At 38.0% G+C, this 17,357-nt stretch overlaps 1 pseudogene; it reads left to right on the top strand.

Moving 5' to 3' along the window:
* The first annotated feature begins 1,200 nt into the window (after positions 1–1,200).
* LOC132363400 (nicotinamide phosphoribosyltransferase-like) lies at positions 1,201–16,732 on the top strand (annotated as a pseudogene).
* Positions 16,733–17,357: the final 625 nt, after the last annotated feature.

Raw genomic sequence — 17,357 nt, 5'->3', positions numbered from 1 at the left:
AAACATTATGGTTAATATGGAAGAGAATAAATAATGCAGGAATAACCCAGCCATGTTAAAGAGCTAGTCCCTGCTCCTGGTAATGTTGGCTACAAGAATGCTAAGAAGCAACCATTTGTCTATCTATTTATTGATGGCTCTGATACTGCTTAGTACTGGAAACACACTGGGGGACAAAACAGATATGGTACGTGTTATAGGTTGAGTTACTTCCCCCCCCAAATTTATATGGTGAAGTCCTAATCCTCAGTCCATCAGAATGTGACCTTATTTGGAAATAGGGTCATTGCATATGTAATTAGTTAAGATGAGGTCATAAGGATGAGCCTTAACCCAACATGACAGGTATCCCTATAAAGAGGAGAAATGTGGACACAGACAGATATGCACAGAGGGAAGATGATGTGAAGAGACACGGAGAAGACGGCCGACTACAAGCCAAGGAGCAAGGCCTGGAACAGATTCTTCCCTCACAGTCCTCAAAAGGAACCAACCCTGCCAACACCTTGATTTCAGACTTCTAGCCTCCAGAACAGTGAGACAGTACATTTCTGTTGTTTAAGCCACTGATTTTGTGGTACCCCTAGTAAACTAATATAGTCCTTATTCATAGAGCTTATCAGCCAGACAGTAATCAAATAATTCCAAATAAGAGGGATATAATTACAAAATTGAACTAAGGAATATGAAGCAAAGCAATACAATTCTGTGAGAGCAGAGACTAAAGGAATCTTTCCTAGGCTGGTGGGTCACAGAAAGTTTCCATAAGAAAATGATGCTTGAGGTGAGCAATGAAGAGTGATGAGGAGTAAACAGAATGAAAAGCAAGACAAGCACGTCCCAAGTCGGGGGAGGTTGTGGGGTGGGGACAGCATGTGAAAAGGCCTTCGTCAGCTGACATGCAACGCAACTGAGAAACCAAAACAAAGGAAGTGTGCTTTTAGCACAGGGAATGGGAGGGGCAGTAGTGCAAAATACGGCTCGTAAAATAGGCAGAACAGCCACACCTTTGCAGGCCTTGTTAAAGACATCTTTCAGTATCACGATCACTGAGAATACCTTAAAGAGTTATAAGTTGCAGGTGATATAATCATATTTGAGTTGTAAAAGACTACTCTCACTCTTTTTGGGAGAACATGTTGGAAAGTGCTCAGACCAGGGGCAGGGGAGGAAGATCTGGACTCAAGGAGACTGAGTGCAATGGCGTGTAGGTAGGAGGCTCAGAAAGGTGGGAGAGAAGGCCAGCTGAATCCAGAAAAGGGCCAGGGAAGTAGAAAAGGATACTTGTGAGACATATTTAGGAAGAGAAAAGGATAAGATTTGCTGATGGGAGGAGTAGAGGTGACCGTGGCTATTTCTTTTTGCCTTCACTCAGTTAGGGTAGCTAGAAGAAGATCCATTTTGAGGGAGATGTTTATGGATTTCAGACTGCTCATGTTTTATGGGCATTGGGGAGCTGCAAGTTGAGAAATCAAAAAGGCAATTGAATGTACAGGGAGCTCAAAAAGTGAAGTCTGAGATATAAATTTGAGGGTCATTAGCAAATAGATGGTGATTAGAGCTTTGCATGTGGTTGAGATTGTTACAAAAAAGGGTACAAAGTAGGGAGAGACAAAGGCCTAGAATGGAGAGCTAATTAACTACATTTATTTGATTTTTTAAATTTTCCTATTATTTTATAAGGAAATGATGCTAGAGTTTGTATCCAATTTCTCCTGACAAATCACTTTTTTAAAAAATTGAGGCCTTTGAAACAAACCACACATCTCCAAGTTACAGTACAACCTTGAGCAATTGTTAATCATATGCGTTTTCATTTAAAAAAGAAAAAAGCAATTGCAGTTTGGTTTTTTCACTTCAGATTACAGAAGGGGAAAATTTTTTTCTTAAGTATTTTAGATAAAAATAAAGCAAGAATTGATTTTGCTTTTCATAGCTTAAAAGAAAAAAAGCAGGTTGTTTTGTATCTTTAAAAACAACCTACTGTCCATAGGGAGAAAGAGGCCTTATCTGATTATGACAATGATTGGATTTTTTTATACATACGGACATTTGGTACAGGCACTATCTTTGAATCACTCCAATTCTAGCACCATCACGACATTATTTGTACGTGTTTATTGCCTCTGTTAAAATAGAAAGATACTTACCTGTGCTGTTTCCTTTTTAAAGGAAACCCACTGGGTTGTGTCATTGCATTGGCCCTCAGAAATTGTTAAATTATGTCTTTGTTAGTGTGGAGAGAAAATATAAGCATGCTTACTTCACCACCGTCTTATGGTTCTCTTATCAAGCTTTCAGATGTTCACAGCTGTTAACTCTAGCTATGAAATGGGCATAGCTGGAAACAAAATAGGGGACTAGAATAATTTTTCAAAAGAGTAAGCAATGATATCCCATCATTGGGGTGGGTTGTTCATACACTTAAGTGAAATATGTGCTGCAATTCTGTATGTGTACTCCATTGCTTTTAATAATGATACCAGTGATAGTGAGAGCAGGGGAAAGTGCTGATTCTCTTTAAATTTGATAATAACTCTCTGTAACTTTATTAATATATCATTATAGTTCAAAAATTTGCATACAGTTTGATCCAGCAATTTTATTTCTAGAACTTTAAGAAATTAATCATGAAATTTTGAAAGGTTTAATCCACAAGAATATTAATCTCTATTTGGCTCTGAGAAGCAAAAACTTAGAACCATAGAACACAGGTTAAAAATGGTAAGGTCCATCTATATGATGAAATAACTTGCAGCTATTAAAATCAGGATGTCAAAATATAATGAAATGGAAATAGTCACTATATAAGAACAATTTGTAAATACATATATGGAATACCACTTCTGTGCATGCATGTGAAAATGAGTATAAAAAAAGTTTGAAATTGTATGCACTGAATACTTAATAAGACAATTCTTAAGTCTGAGTGTTAAATATACAGGTGATACATTTTCATTTTTGTGGCTTTTTTGTATATTCCAAATTTTTCTCAATGAATGTGATTTTCCATAGATATAGCAAAGAACTAATTTAAAAATATGATTACTGTAACCAAAAAGATACCTATTCCTTTGTCCCTCATCTACTTGCTAATATTTGGCATCCTAAAACTAGGGATTTATTCCTCTTCAATCCTGCAAAAATATTTCCTTGAGAAGAGAATTTACAAAGCAATAATAGTCATTTACATTTCAGTTTAAATAAGCTCATTGGCTCCTTCCAGAAACCTAAGTTTTATGGGTACAAATGAGGCTGCATCACAGGACAAGAGGACCCCCAAGAGAAAGGTGAGTTCACTCCTGAAGGCTTACCCTACCTGTGGGAACCTGTGCCTTTTCATATTTTACCAATCTAAGGAGAAGTTGATGCAATTTAGTAATCTTAGAACTCTGCTCAAGGTCTTGGCATTTAACACTTTAACAATGGATAAAAATGTTTGCAGTTTATTATTTGTTTTTAAGCAGATTCAGATGGATGCTTTATCTCCTACTACCCTAAATGTGTAATAATAAATACAGATCTAAGATACATTCCTATATTGCCTAGGCTCTGGCATGTTAATTCTGTTTGTCTTCATTACACGTTTAAAATAACTTGGACTATTCTGAATCTCTTCCTTCTTCTTAGACTTTTTCATCATTTATTCATTTCCATTGGGAAAATTCATTTTTGAGTAGGATGTCATTCAAACAACCTAAATATTAGGTTTAGACAGCAGATTAAACTAGAATTAGGCTACATCACTCAAAAATACCCTACTCCTTCTAATACTTTTATTACCACTAATGGTACTATGAAGGAGAAAGCATTTATTGATCTTCTATGATTTGGGTACTTTACCTAATTAGATTACATATTAAATATTTCACATATATTTATATAAATTAATGTAATTATATAAGCAACCCTTTAAGGTCAGTGATTTGTTCTTGTGTGATAGATGAGAAAACTGAAATTCAAAGATTCCAAACAACTTGTCCAACATCACACAGCTAGGAAGTACCAAATTGGATTCAAACCTTGGTCTCATTCAACTCTAAGTTTCCACTTTCATCCAGTGTGCTATGCTAACTATCTAGATTTTTAGAAGGAAAAAAAACAGCGACCCTCCACACCACTACTAACATTGGAATCACTACCACTATCACCACCAACGAGAATGGGATGTTTAGGGCCATTTTCAATAATAGGACGCATCACTGTAGCCAAGCTAACTGTTTGCCACTCCCAATACATTTTAATGACAACAGCTTAAAGTCAGTCACAGAGTGTGAGGTTCCTAGATGACGTGTGCTCTCTAAAGCACTCAGCTAGCCCAAAAGCCACTTGGAATTCTCTGACATCCATCTCCATTTTTCTTGACATAGCTGTCACGTCGCACTTGAGTTTATTTCCACTATCTATCCTCAGAATCTCTGCAATCAAGTTATTTTAGACAATTGATGATAAACTACCACTCAAGTCACCATTTTGGATGATTTGAGGCACTTATTTATTTTATCTCTTGGTAGACTTTTTCAGCAGCCTGTAAGCTTATACATATAAATGACAACCTGGGTTGAGTATATTTTCACTGCACTTGACAAGCTCACTGGACCGAAAGACCTCTAGCCCAGGTGGGAATAAGCATGTTGAAAGGTCTAAATTACTTAAACATATTTCCTCTCAATCAGAAATTTGAGTTCTCACCAGGCTTGTTGAATGCAATTGGCCATTTTAGTTAAGGCCCATTGGAAGGAAAGGGAAAATAACATTTTAAAGACTAGATGAATAATCTCATTGATATCACACCTGATCCCTCAGACAGGCATTTTCTATTATAGATTTGGTGGGACTGAGACAGAAGCAATAAGGAGACTAGGGTACAGCCAAAGAAAAAGTATAGTTTTACGCACAGTATGTTATATATAGTATGTATATATTTACATATACATATTATATTTTTGTATGTATGTGTGTGTGTGTGTGTGTGTGTATATATATATATGTATATATGAAATTGGGAAATGACTTAGTTGCTCTCTCAAAATACCAATAATACCATGCACTGCTTAAGGAATATTTAAAAGCATAAAGTATATGACCAGCACTTTATTAATAACCACAGCCAGCATTTATTAAGCACTTACTATGTACCAGACACCCTGTGCTACACAGATGCACACAGTTATATGTATATAATTCTCACAATAGCCCAGTGAGTTCCGATTTCACAGGTAGGATAACTGACACTCAGAGAGGGCTGAATAATGAACTCATTCAAATGTACATGGTTAGTAAGTGGCAAAGCTGAGATTAAATATACAGGTCTTTTGGTTCTGCAGTGATGATGCTAATCTATATACTATACATTCTCCCTAATGATCCCTGACAGATACCAGAATTTCTCAAGTTGTGGCCTGATGCTATCTCTATCAGATTCACCTGGTATGTGCTAAAACACAATTCCTATGCTCTTTTATTCACTTTCCAAATTAGAATCTCTGGAAAACAGGTCCCAAAGATCTACATTTTCAATTTGCTCCAAGCGTGACTTTTCAAAAATGCCAGTATTTGAGATCAAGTGTGGTTAACAGGAGGCTCATGACTGTGGGAATAATACAGTAGAAAGACTGTGGTATCAGAAGTCGGGTGACCTGGGTCTTAATTCCACCCTGCAAGTAATAAGTTCTGTGACTTTGGACAAGTTACCTCACCTTTCTGGGCCTGTATTATCCCATCTGTAAAGTGGTGATATTAGATCAGATGTCTACTATAACATTTTGCAAATAATTTAAATAGACCCCCACAACATGGGAAATATTAGTTCTGTTACACTCTGCATCGATCAGTCTACTCATAAGTCCTGTTTGCAGGGCCGGCCACTGTATTTCAGAGAGACTTTCACTTTCTGGAGTAGAGTCAAGACTGGCCAGCACCACAGCCAGGCAAGAGCATGTGGGTCCTTCCCTGGTCTTCAACACTCTTCTAGGTTTAATTAAAGATGGGTGAGTGAGGGCTGCCATTCCAAACATGCCAGGGTTGAGGCAGAGAAGTAGATTTCTTCTGACCAGCAGCATATTTTCGTGGAAAACAAGTGATATTTCCTATTTGAGAAAAGCAGGGACTTTTAGAACTGACAGCAACAGCTCCCTAATCTATTTGAGCTAAGAGGTAATCATTTCCAATCTCCGAAACCATTCCTGCAAATCTAACAGCATGCATGTCATTTGTGGCTCACACAAATGTACTGGCCTTTACAAGAGAAGTAAATATGTCCTCAGTGGCTGCTTTGTATTGGCAATTAACTGATCTGTTGGCAGAATCTGGCATCTGCATATGCAAATGCAAGTTTAGCAGCACACCGTAGAATGCAGGGACACATTTCATTTTGCAGGCATATTTTGGGAGCCTGGAAGAAAACATGGTCTTTATTTTAATCTGCAGTGGCTTGTCCAGTGCTTTCCATACAAACATGTTTACTAGATGGGTGTTTGATATTTGGGTCCCAAAATAAACAGTTAATGAATATTCATGTATGTTGAATGCAATCAGAGAAAGAGCCAAGAATAGACTGTCAGAGTGCAAACTCCTACACCCCATCTGTAACCATTAGGATAACAGGACTACACTACCCTTAGCAAGGCACAGAGTTGTTCATTCAACAAACAGCTATCATTGCACGTTACATATGCACCACTGAAATAAACAACGGAGGTTTTTTTTTTTAATTTCAAGGAGGAAAAATTACCCGAAAGTAGAGAATAATGGTTTAAGAGTGTTTATTCAATAAATATTTATTGAGTACATACTTCATGTATATGAGATACTGATAGAGGCACTGACGCTTCAAGCAATGAATTTTTTTTAAAAAGTGTTAAAAATTATTTCCCTTGCAGAGTTCACGTTTAGTTTGAGGAAGACAGACAAAGATTAAATGAATATGAAGTATGATAGATGGTGATGAGTACTATGAAAGAGAGAAAGAAAGAAAGAGAGAAAGAAAGGAAGGAAGGGAGAAGGGAACAGAGGTGCTGGTGAAAGGAGATTGATTTAAATAAGATCAGGAAAGTCCAACCGAGAAGATACAATCTGAATGTAGATTTGATGAAGATAAAGAAGTGAGCCACGCGGGTATCAGTGCAAAGAGCATTGTAGGCAGAGAAAATTGTAAGTGCAATATTTCTGAAGCAGGTGAGTGCCCAGTAAGTTAGAAGAATGGATGGCTAACATAGAGGAAACAAATTTTAAGAAAGGAGTCAGAGAGATAAGAGGATGCCCGATCATCTAAGGCTTTGTAAACCATAAAAAGTTTGACTTTGACTCTGATTAAGATAGGAAGCCATTGGGATTTGAGCAGAGGATGACATCACTGAACTTGTATTTTAAAACAGAGACATCACCCATTGAGCTGAAACTACACTATAGCGGACAAGGGCAGAAGAAGGAAGTCTGGTGGGTTGCGTTTTGCTATTAACAAGTTTATGAATGATGGAGGCATGGATCAGGGTAATAGTGGTGAAGTTTGTGGTAACTGGTTGGATATTGAATGTTTGTGGAGCTAATATGATTTCTTGGACCATCTAATTTTCATTTTGAAATATAATTTACATGTAGAAAAGTAGGAAAAACATCAATGTAAAATTTACCAAATAATGTAAAGCAAACACCAAGTATCTCCCAGCCAGGTTAAGAAATAGAACATTGCCAGCACTCCAGATACTCCATAGATTTAGCACATTGGAAGAAAGACTGGGTGTGCTAAGTAGAAGCATGGAAGATATAAAAAAGACCCAAATCAAACTTATAAAGATGAAAATTACAAGGACTTAAATAAAAAATTCACTAGATAGGATGAATAGCAGAATAGACATTGCAGAATAAATGATCAAAGAACTTTCCAGATGATGTCTTTCATGAAAAGGGATAGAACTATGTTCTTGAGAAATATGATGGACATCTTCCAATAGAAATAAAAGCTGCTCCTGCAGGCTCTGTCATTCTCAGAGGAAGTTTCTCTTCACAGTAGAAAACACAGATTCAGAGTGTTACTTGCTAACAAACTGGATTGAGACTATTCTTGTTCAGGCCTAATATCCAATCACAGTGGTCACAAATGCTATAGAGCAGAAGAAAATATTGGCCAAATATTTATTAGAAACTTCCAATAACCTAGATGGTCCTGTATGTAAGTTACATGATTTTGGTTACAGAGGAGTCTCTTTTTAAGAGACTGCTGGCATTGGAGCCTCTGCTCACTTGCTTAATTTCAAAGGAAAAGATAGAGTAGCAGAAATTGGTTTAACTAAAAATACTATGGAGGGAGACCTTCAAGATGGCACAGGAGTAAGACGTGGAGATCACTATCTTCCCCAAAAATACATCAAAATTACATCTACATGGGGAACAACTCCTACAGAACACCCACTGAATGCTGACAGAAGACCTCAGACTTTCCAAAAAGCAAGAAACTCCCCACATACCTGGGTAGGGGAAAAGAAAAAAGTAAAAACAGAGACAAAAGAATAGGGATGGGACATGCACCTATGGGAGGGAACTGTGAAGGAGGAAAAGTTTCCACACACTACGAAGCCCCTTCACTGGCGGAGATGGGGGGTGGGTGGGGAGGGGAAGCTTCAGAGCCACGGAGGAGAGCGCAGCAACAGGGGTGCAGAGGGCAAAGTGGAGATAGTCCCACAGAGAGGACTCGTGCTGACCAGCACTGACCAGCATGAGAGGCTTCTCTGCTCACCCGAAGGGAAGGTGGGGGCTGGGAGCTGAGGCTCGAGTTTCGGAGGTCAGATCCCAGGGAGAGAACTGGGGTTGGCTGCGTGAACACAGCCTGAAGGGGGTTAGTGTACCACAGCTAGCCGGGAGGGAGTCCAGGAAAAAGTCTGGAACTGCCTAAGAGACAAGAGAACATTGTTCTGGAGTGCTAGAGGAGGGGGGATTCAGAGCACTGCCCAAACGAGCTCCAGAGACGGGCGCGAGCCGCGACTATCAGCACAGACACCAAAGACGGGCATGAACCGCTAAGGCTGCTGCTGCCGCCACCAAGAAGCCTGTGTGCAAGCACAGGTAACAATCCACACCTCCCCTCCCGGGAGCCTCTGCAGGCTGCCACTGCCAGGATTCCGTGATCCAGGGACAACTTCCCTGGGAGAACACACAGCAGCCCTCAGGCTGTTGCAATGTCATGTCAGCCTCTGCCACTGCAGGCTCGCCCCGCACTCCATACCCCATCCTCTCCCCCAGCCTGAGCGATCCAGAGCCCCCTAATGAGGTGCTCTTTAACCCCCTCCTGTCTGGGCAAAGAAGAGACGCCAGAGGGTGACCTACACGCAGAGGCAGGGCCAAATCCAAAGCTGAACCCCAGGAGCTGTGCGAACAAAGAAGAGAAAGGGAAATCTCTCCCAGCAACCTCAGGAGCAGTGGATTAAATCTCCACAATCAACTTGATGTACCCTGCATCTCTAGAATGCCTGAATAGACAAGGAATCATCCCAAAATTGAGGCGGTGGACTTTGCGAGCAACTGTAGACTTGGGGTTTGCTTTCTGCATCTAATTTGTTTCTGGTTTTATGTTTATCTTAGTTTAGTATTTAGAGCTTATTATCATTGGTAGATTTGTTTATTGATTTTGTTGCTCTCTTCCTTTTTTAAAATATATCTCTCTATATATTTTTTTCTTTCCTTTTTCTCCTTTTGTGAGTGTGTATGTGTATGCTTCTTTGTGTGATTTTGTCTGTATAGCATTGCTTTTACCAATTACCTGGGGTTCTGTCTGTCCATCTTTTTTTTTTTTTTTTTTGTATAGTTTTTAGTGCTTGTATCACTGGTGAATTTGTTTTTTGGATTGGTTACTCTCTTCTTTCTTTCCTTTTTTTTAAATTATTTTTTAATTTATTTATTTTTAATAATATTTTTAATTTTTATTTTATTTTATTTCATTTTATTTTTCTTCTTTTTTCTTTCTTTCTTTTTTTTTTCCCTTTCATTCTCAGCTGTGTGGCTGACAGGGTCTTGGGGCTCCAGCCAGGTGTCAGGCCTGAGCCTCTGAGGTGGTGGGAGAGCTGAGTTCAGGACATTGTTCCATGAGAGACCTCCTGGCCCCATGTAATATCAAATGGCAAAAGCTCTCCCAAGACCTCCATCTCAGCGCAAAGACCCAGCTCCACTCAATGAGCAGCAAGCTACAGTGCTGGACACCATTGGCCAAACAACTAGCAAGACAGGAACACAACCCCACCCATTAGCAGAGAGGCTGCCTAAAATCATAATAAGGTCACAGACACCCCAAAACACACCACAGGACACGGTCCTGCCCACCAGAAAGCCAAGATCCACCCTCATCCACCAGAACACAGGCACCAGTCCCCTCCACCAGGATGCTTACACAACCCACTGAACCAAACTTAGTCACTGGGGGAAGACACCAAAAACAACTGGAACTATGAACCTGCAGCCTGTGAAAAGGAGACCCCCAAACACAGTAAGTTAAGCAAAATGAGAAGACAGAGAAACACACAGCAGATGAAGGAACAAGGTAAAAACTCACCAAAACAAACAAAGGAAGAGGAAATAGGCAGCCTACCTGAAAGAAATAAGAGTTATGATAGTAAAGATGATCCAAAATCTTGGAAATAGAATAGAGAAAATAAAATAAACGTTTAAAAAGGACGTAGAAGAACTAAAGAGCAAAGAGACAATGATGAACAGCATGACAAATGAAATTAAAAATTCTCTAGAAGGAATCAATACCAGAATAACTGAGGCAGAAGAATGGATAAGTGACCTTAAGATAAAGGAAGATAAAATAGTGGAAATAACTACCACAGAGCAGAATAAAGAAAAAAGAATGAAAAGAATTGAGAACACTCTCAGAGACCTCTGGGACAACATTAAATGCACCAACATTCAAATCATAGGGGTCTCAGAAGAAGAAGAGAAAAAAAAAGGGACTGAGAAAATATTTGAAGAGATTATGGTTGAAAACTTCCCTAACATGGGAAAAGAAACAGTCAATCAAGTGCAGTAAGTGCAGAGAGTCCCATACAGGATAAATCCAAGGAGAAACACTCCAAAACACATATTATCAAACTATCAAAAATTAAATACAAAGAAAAATATTAAAAGCAGCAAGGGAAAAATAACAAATAACATACAAGGGAATCCCTATAAGTTTAACGGCTGATATTTCAGCAGAAACTCTGCAAGCCAGAAGGGAGTGGCAGGACATATTTAGAGTGATGAAAGGGAAAAACCTACAACCAAGATTACTTTACCCAGCAAGGATCTCATTCAGATTCGACGGAGAAATTTACAGCTTTACAGAGAAGCAAAAGCTAAGATAATTCACATCAGCAAACCAGCTTTACAACAAATGCTAAAGGAACTTCTCTAGGCAGGAAACACAAGAGAAGGATAAGACCTACAATAACAAACCCAAAACAATTAGGAAAATGGTAATAGGAACATACATACCGATAACTACCTTAAATGTAAATGGATTAAATACTCCAACCAAAAGACATAGACTGGAGGAATGGATATAGAAATAAGACCCGTATATATGTTGTCTACAACAGACCAACATCCGACCTAGGGACACATACAGACTGAAAGTGAGGGGATGGAGAAAAGATATTCCATGCAAATGGAAATCAAAAGAAAGCTAGAATACCAATTCTCATATCAGATAAAATACACTTTATAATACAGACTATTACAAGAGACAAATAAGGACACTATATAATGATCAAGGGATCAATCCAAGAAGAAGATATAACAATTGTAAATATTTATGCACCTGACATAGGAGCACTTCAATAAGGAAAATGCTAACAGCCATAAAAGGGGAAATCGACAGTATCACAATCATAGTAGGGGATTTTAACACCCCACTTTTACCAATGGACAGATCATCCAAAATGAAAATAAGTAAGGAAACACAAGCTTTAAATGATACATTAAACAAGATGGACTTAATTGATATTTATAGGACATTCCATCCAAAAACAACAGAATACACTTTCTTTTCAAGTGCTCATGGAACATTCTCCAGGATAGATCATATCTTGGGTCACAAATGAAGCCTCGGTAAATTTAAGAAAATTGAAATCGTATCAAGTATGTTTTCTGACCACAACATTATGAGACTAGATATCAATTACAGGAAAAAATCTGTAAAAAATACAAACACATGGAAGCTAAACAATACACTACTAAATAACCAATAGACCACTGAAGAAATCAAAGTGGAAATCAAAAAATACCTAGAAACAAATGACAATGAAAACACAAAGACCCAAAATGTATAGGATGCAGCAAAAGCAGTTCTAAGAGGGAAGTTTACAGCTATACAAGCTGACCTCAAGAAACAAGAAACATCTCAAATTAACAACCTAACCTTACACTTAAGGCAATTAGAGAAAGAAGAACCAAAAAACCCCAAAATTAGCAGAAGGAATGAAATCTTAAAGATCAGATCAGAAATAAATGAAAAAGAAATAAAGGAAACAATAGCAAAGATCAATAAAACTAAAAGCTGGTTCTATGAGAAGATAAACAAAATTGATAAATATTAGCCACACCCATCAAGAAAAAAAGTGAGAAGAATCAAATCAATTGAATTAGAAATGAAAAAGGAGATGTAACTACTGACACTGCAGAAATACAAAGGATCATGAGAGATTACTACAAGCAACTGTATGCCAATGAAATGGACAACCTGGAAGAAATGGACAAATTCTTAGAAAAGCACAACCTTCTGAGACTGAACCAGGAAGAAACAGAAAATATAAACAGACCAATCACAAGCACTGAAATTGAGACTGTGATTAAATACCTTCCAACAAACAAAAGCCCAACACCAGATGGATTCACAGGCGAATTCTACCAAACATTTAGAGAAGAGCTGACACCTATCCTTCTCAAACTCTTCCAAAGTATAGCAGAGGGAGGAACACTCCCAAACTCTTTCTACGAGGCCAACATCACCCTGATACCAAAACTGGACAAAGATGTCACAAAAAATAAAACTACAGGCCAATATCACTGACGAACATAGATGCAAAAATTCTCAACAGAATACTAGCAAATAGAATCCAACAACATATTAAAAGGATCATACACCATGATCAAGTGGGGTTTATCCCAAGAATGCAAGGATTCTTCAATATATGCAAATCAATCAAGGAGATAAAACATATTAACAAATTGAAGGAGAAAAACCATACGATCATCTCAATAGATGCAGAAAAAGCTTTTGACAAAATTCAACACCCATTTATGATAAAAACCCTCCACAAAGTAGGCATAGAGGGAACTTACCTCAACATAATAAAGGCCATATATGAAAAACCCACAGCCAACATCATTCACAATGGTGAAAAACTGAAACCATTTCCACTAAGATCAGGAACAAGACAAGGTTGTCCACTCTCACCACTATTATTCAACATAGTTTTGGAAGTTTCAGCCACAACAATCATAGAAGAAAAAGAAATAAAAGCAATCCAAATCGGAAAAGAAGAAGTAAAGCTGTCACTGTTTGCAGATGGCATGATACTATACATAGAGAATCCTAAAGATGCTAACAGAAAACTACTAGAGCTAATCAATGAATTTGGTGAAGTAGGAGGATACAAAATTAATGCACAGTAATCTCTTGCATTCCTATACACTAAGGATGACAAATCTGAAAGAGAAATTAAGGAAATAATCCCATTTACCACTGCAACAAAAAGAATAAAATACCTAGGAATAAACCTACCTAGGGAGACAAAAGACCTGTATGCAGAAAAATATAAGACACTGATGAAAGAAATTAAAGATGATACAATAGATGGAGAGATATACCATGTTCTTGGATTCTAAGAATCAACATTAAGAAAATGACTATACTAACCAAAGCAATCTACAGATTCAATGCAATCCCTATCAAACTACCAATGGCATTTTTCACAGAACAAGAGCAAAGAATTTCACAATTTGTATGGAAACACAAAAGACCCCAAATAGCCAAAGCAATCTTGAGAAAGAAAAACGGAGCTGGAGGAATCAGGCTCCTGAACTTCAGACTATACTACAAAGCTACAGTAATCAAGACAGTATGGTACTGGCACAAAAACAGAAATATAGATCAATGCAACAGGATAGAAAGCCCAGAAATAAACCCATGCACCTATGGTAACCTTATTTTTAATAAAGGAAGCAAGAATATACAATGGAGAACAGACAGCCTCTTCAATAAGTGGTGCTGGGAAAACTGGGCAGCTACATGTAAAAGAATGAAATTAGAACACTCCCTAACACCATACACAAAAATAAACTCAAAATGGATTAAAGACCTAAATGTGAAGGCCAGACACTATAAAACTCTTAGAGGAAAACATAGGCAGAACACTCTATCACATAAATCACAGCAAGATCCTTTATGAGCCACCTCCTAGAGAAATGGAAATAAAAACAAAAATCAACTAATGGGACCCAATGAAACTTAAAAGCTTTTGCACAGCAAAGGAAACCGTATACAAGACGAAAATACAACACACACAACGGGAGAAAATATTTGCAAACGAAGCAACTGACAAAGGATTCATCTCCAAAATTTACAAGCAGCTCATGCAGCTCAATATCAAAAAAACAACCAACCCAATCCAAAAATGGGCAGAAGACCTAAATAGACATTTCTCCAAAGAAGATATACAGATTGCCAACAAACACATGAAAGGATGCTCAAGGTCACTAATCATTAGAGAAATGTAAATCAGAACTACAGTGAGGTATCTCCTCACACCAGTCAGTATGGCCATCATCAAAAAATATACAAACAAGGGCTTCCCTGGTGGCGCAGTGGTTGAGAGTCTGCCTGCTAATGCAGGGGACACGGGTTCGAGCCCTCGTCTGGGAGGATCCCACATGCCGCGGAGCAACTAGGCCCATGAGCCACAGCTACTGAGCCTGCGCGTATGGAGCCTGTGCTCCGCAACAAGAGAGGCCGCGATAGTGAAGAGGCCCACGCGCTGCAATGAAGAGTGGCCCCCACTCACCACAACTAGAGGGAGCCCTCGCACAGAAATGAAGACCCAACACAGCCAAAAATAAATATAAAAATAAATAAATAAACAAAAAGATTACTATAAAAAATATATACAAACAATAAATTCTGGAGGCGGTGTGGAGAAAAGGGAACCCTCTTTCACTGTTGGTGGGAATGTAAATTGGTACAGCCACTATGAAGAACAGTATGGAGGTGCCTTAAAAAACTGAAAATAGAACTACCATACAATCCCACTACTGGGCATATACCCTGAGAAAACCATAATTCAAAAAGAGTCATGTACCACAATGTTCATTGCAGCTCTAATTACAATAGCCAGGACATGGAAGCAACCTAAGTGTCCATCGACAGATGAATGGGTAAAGAAGATGTGGCACGTATATACAATGAAATATTACTCAGTCATAAAAAGAAACGAAATTGAGTTATTTGTTTTGAGGTGAATGGACCTAGAGACTGTCATACAGAGTGAAGTTAAGTCAGAAAGAGAAAAACAAATACCATATGCTAACACATACATACTGAATCTAAAAAAAAAAAGGTTCTGAAAAACCTAGGGGCAGGACAGGAATAAAGACGCAGACGTAGAGAATGGACTTGAGGACACAGGGAGGGGGAATGGTAAGCTGGGACGAAGTGAGAGAGTGGCATGGACATATATACACCACCAAATGTAAAACAGTTAGCGAGTGGGAAGCAGCCGCATAGCCCAGTGAGATCAGCTCGGTCCTTTGTGTCCACCTAGAGGGGTGGGATATGGAGGGTGGGAGGGAGACGCAAGAGGGAGGACATATGGGGATATATGTATATGTATATCTGATTCCCTTTGTTATAAAGCAGAAACTAACAAAGCATTGTAAAGTAATTATACTCCAATAAAGATGTTTAAAAAGAAAATGCTATGGAACAAAAGATCCTGTTCTAGTCTGTTCTGTTCTAGTGGCAGAACACAGTACCATAACAACTTGAGGTGAAGACCATAAAAAAGATGTTTGAACATAAAGAAACCCAGTTTTTATCAGCGCCTGTATTTGTAGTCTGCAATAAGTATAACATTTATAATGTGTGAGAGATAATAGAGGGTAAGGATCTAAGACATTTAGTGTATCCAAAGTGTGCAGAGGCACCATTAATAATCATACCGGTTTCTTGAAATCTTCTTAATACTGTATTAAAGACTACGATATTTTAGGTAAGAATTTCCCTGCTACTGAGAACTCAATGAGCTGCAAGTTGCTGCCCCCTTACCTTAGAGTTAGTCAAGGGGGTGTTGCAGATGTAACACCTTAAAAGAGATTGTGGAAGGTGTGAAGCAAAAAAAATGGAGCGTTGAAAATGTTTCTTTTGGTTCTGGTGGAAGCTTTTCTACAGCAATTAACAAGGTATCTCTTGAACTTTTCCTTCAAGTATAGTCATGTTGTAATTACTGGCCTTGGGATTAATGTCTTTAATGACTTCGTTGCTGATCCCAAGAAAAGGCCCAGGAAGGGCTGATTATCTTTACATAGGATACCAGCAGGCAATTTTGTTGCATTTGAAAAATACCTTGAAGAATAAGGTTATGATTTTCTCCATACAGTCTTCAAGAATGGGATGATGACAAAAAGCTATTTAATTGATGTAGTAAGAAAAAATGCAAAACTGGATATGGAACGTCTCCAGCTGGATATGGCAGCATCTCAATAGGCTTTGTTTTATGACTGGATATGTGTGTGAGTATATACACATGCATGTATGCATAGATCTGTGTGTGAGTATGTAATGCACCATGTTTTTCATACAGGCATATGGGGGTTCTTTGTGTTTTATGGTACATTTCAGTGAAATTATTTGCTGGTTTATGAATATACTGCCCTTTCATTTTTTTTTCTTTTTTCCCCCAATGTTTAGGTGATCTCAAAGTAGGAAATACATTTAATCATGTAAAAGATTAATGCTAAAATAAGCTTTTGGGGCCTTTTGGCAATAGACAGTAATTCAGTCTGGTATTGATCTTTTCACGAGTAACAGAACTGAGAAATTTTATATATAACTGAAGATCATAAAATAGATTTGCATAAAATATCATGATTGCTTCATGTTTATATTTAACTTATATTTTTGTATAAACAAGATTGTGTAAGATATATTTAAAGTTTTAATGATTTAACCATCTTTCCAACTTTTCATGATTTTTAGGAATGCAGACTTTTAAGAAAATGAAATTACACTCCCTGTTGTCCATTAATCAGCAAATAAAATATGGCCTTAACAAAGTTGTTTGTGTCATTATACAGTTTGAAAATTATGTCAGGATATACCCTATAGAATT

Source organism: Balaenoptera ricei, chromosome 3 (assembly GCF_028023285.1).
Source record: "Balaenoptera ricei isolate mBalRic1 chromosome 3, mBalRic1.hap2, whole genome shotgun sequence".
NCBI classification, from domain to species: domain Eukaryota; kingdom Metazoa; phylum Chordata; class Mammalia; order Artiodactyla; family Balaenopteridae; genus Balaenoptera; species Balaenoptera ricei.
The sequence above is the reverse complement of the archived record's forward strand: the minus strand, read 5'-3'. Positions and strand labels throughout refer to the sequence as shown.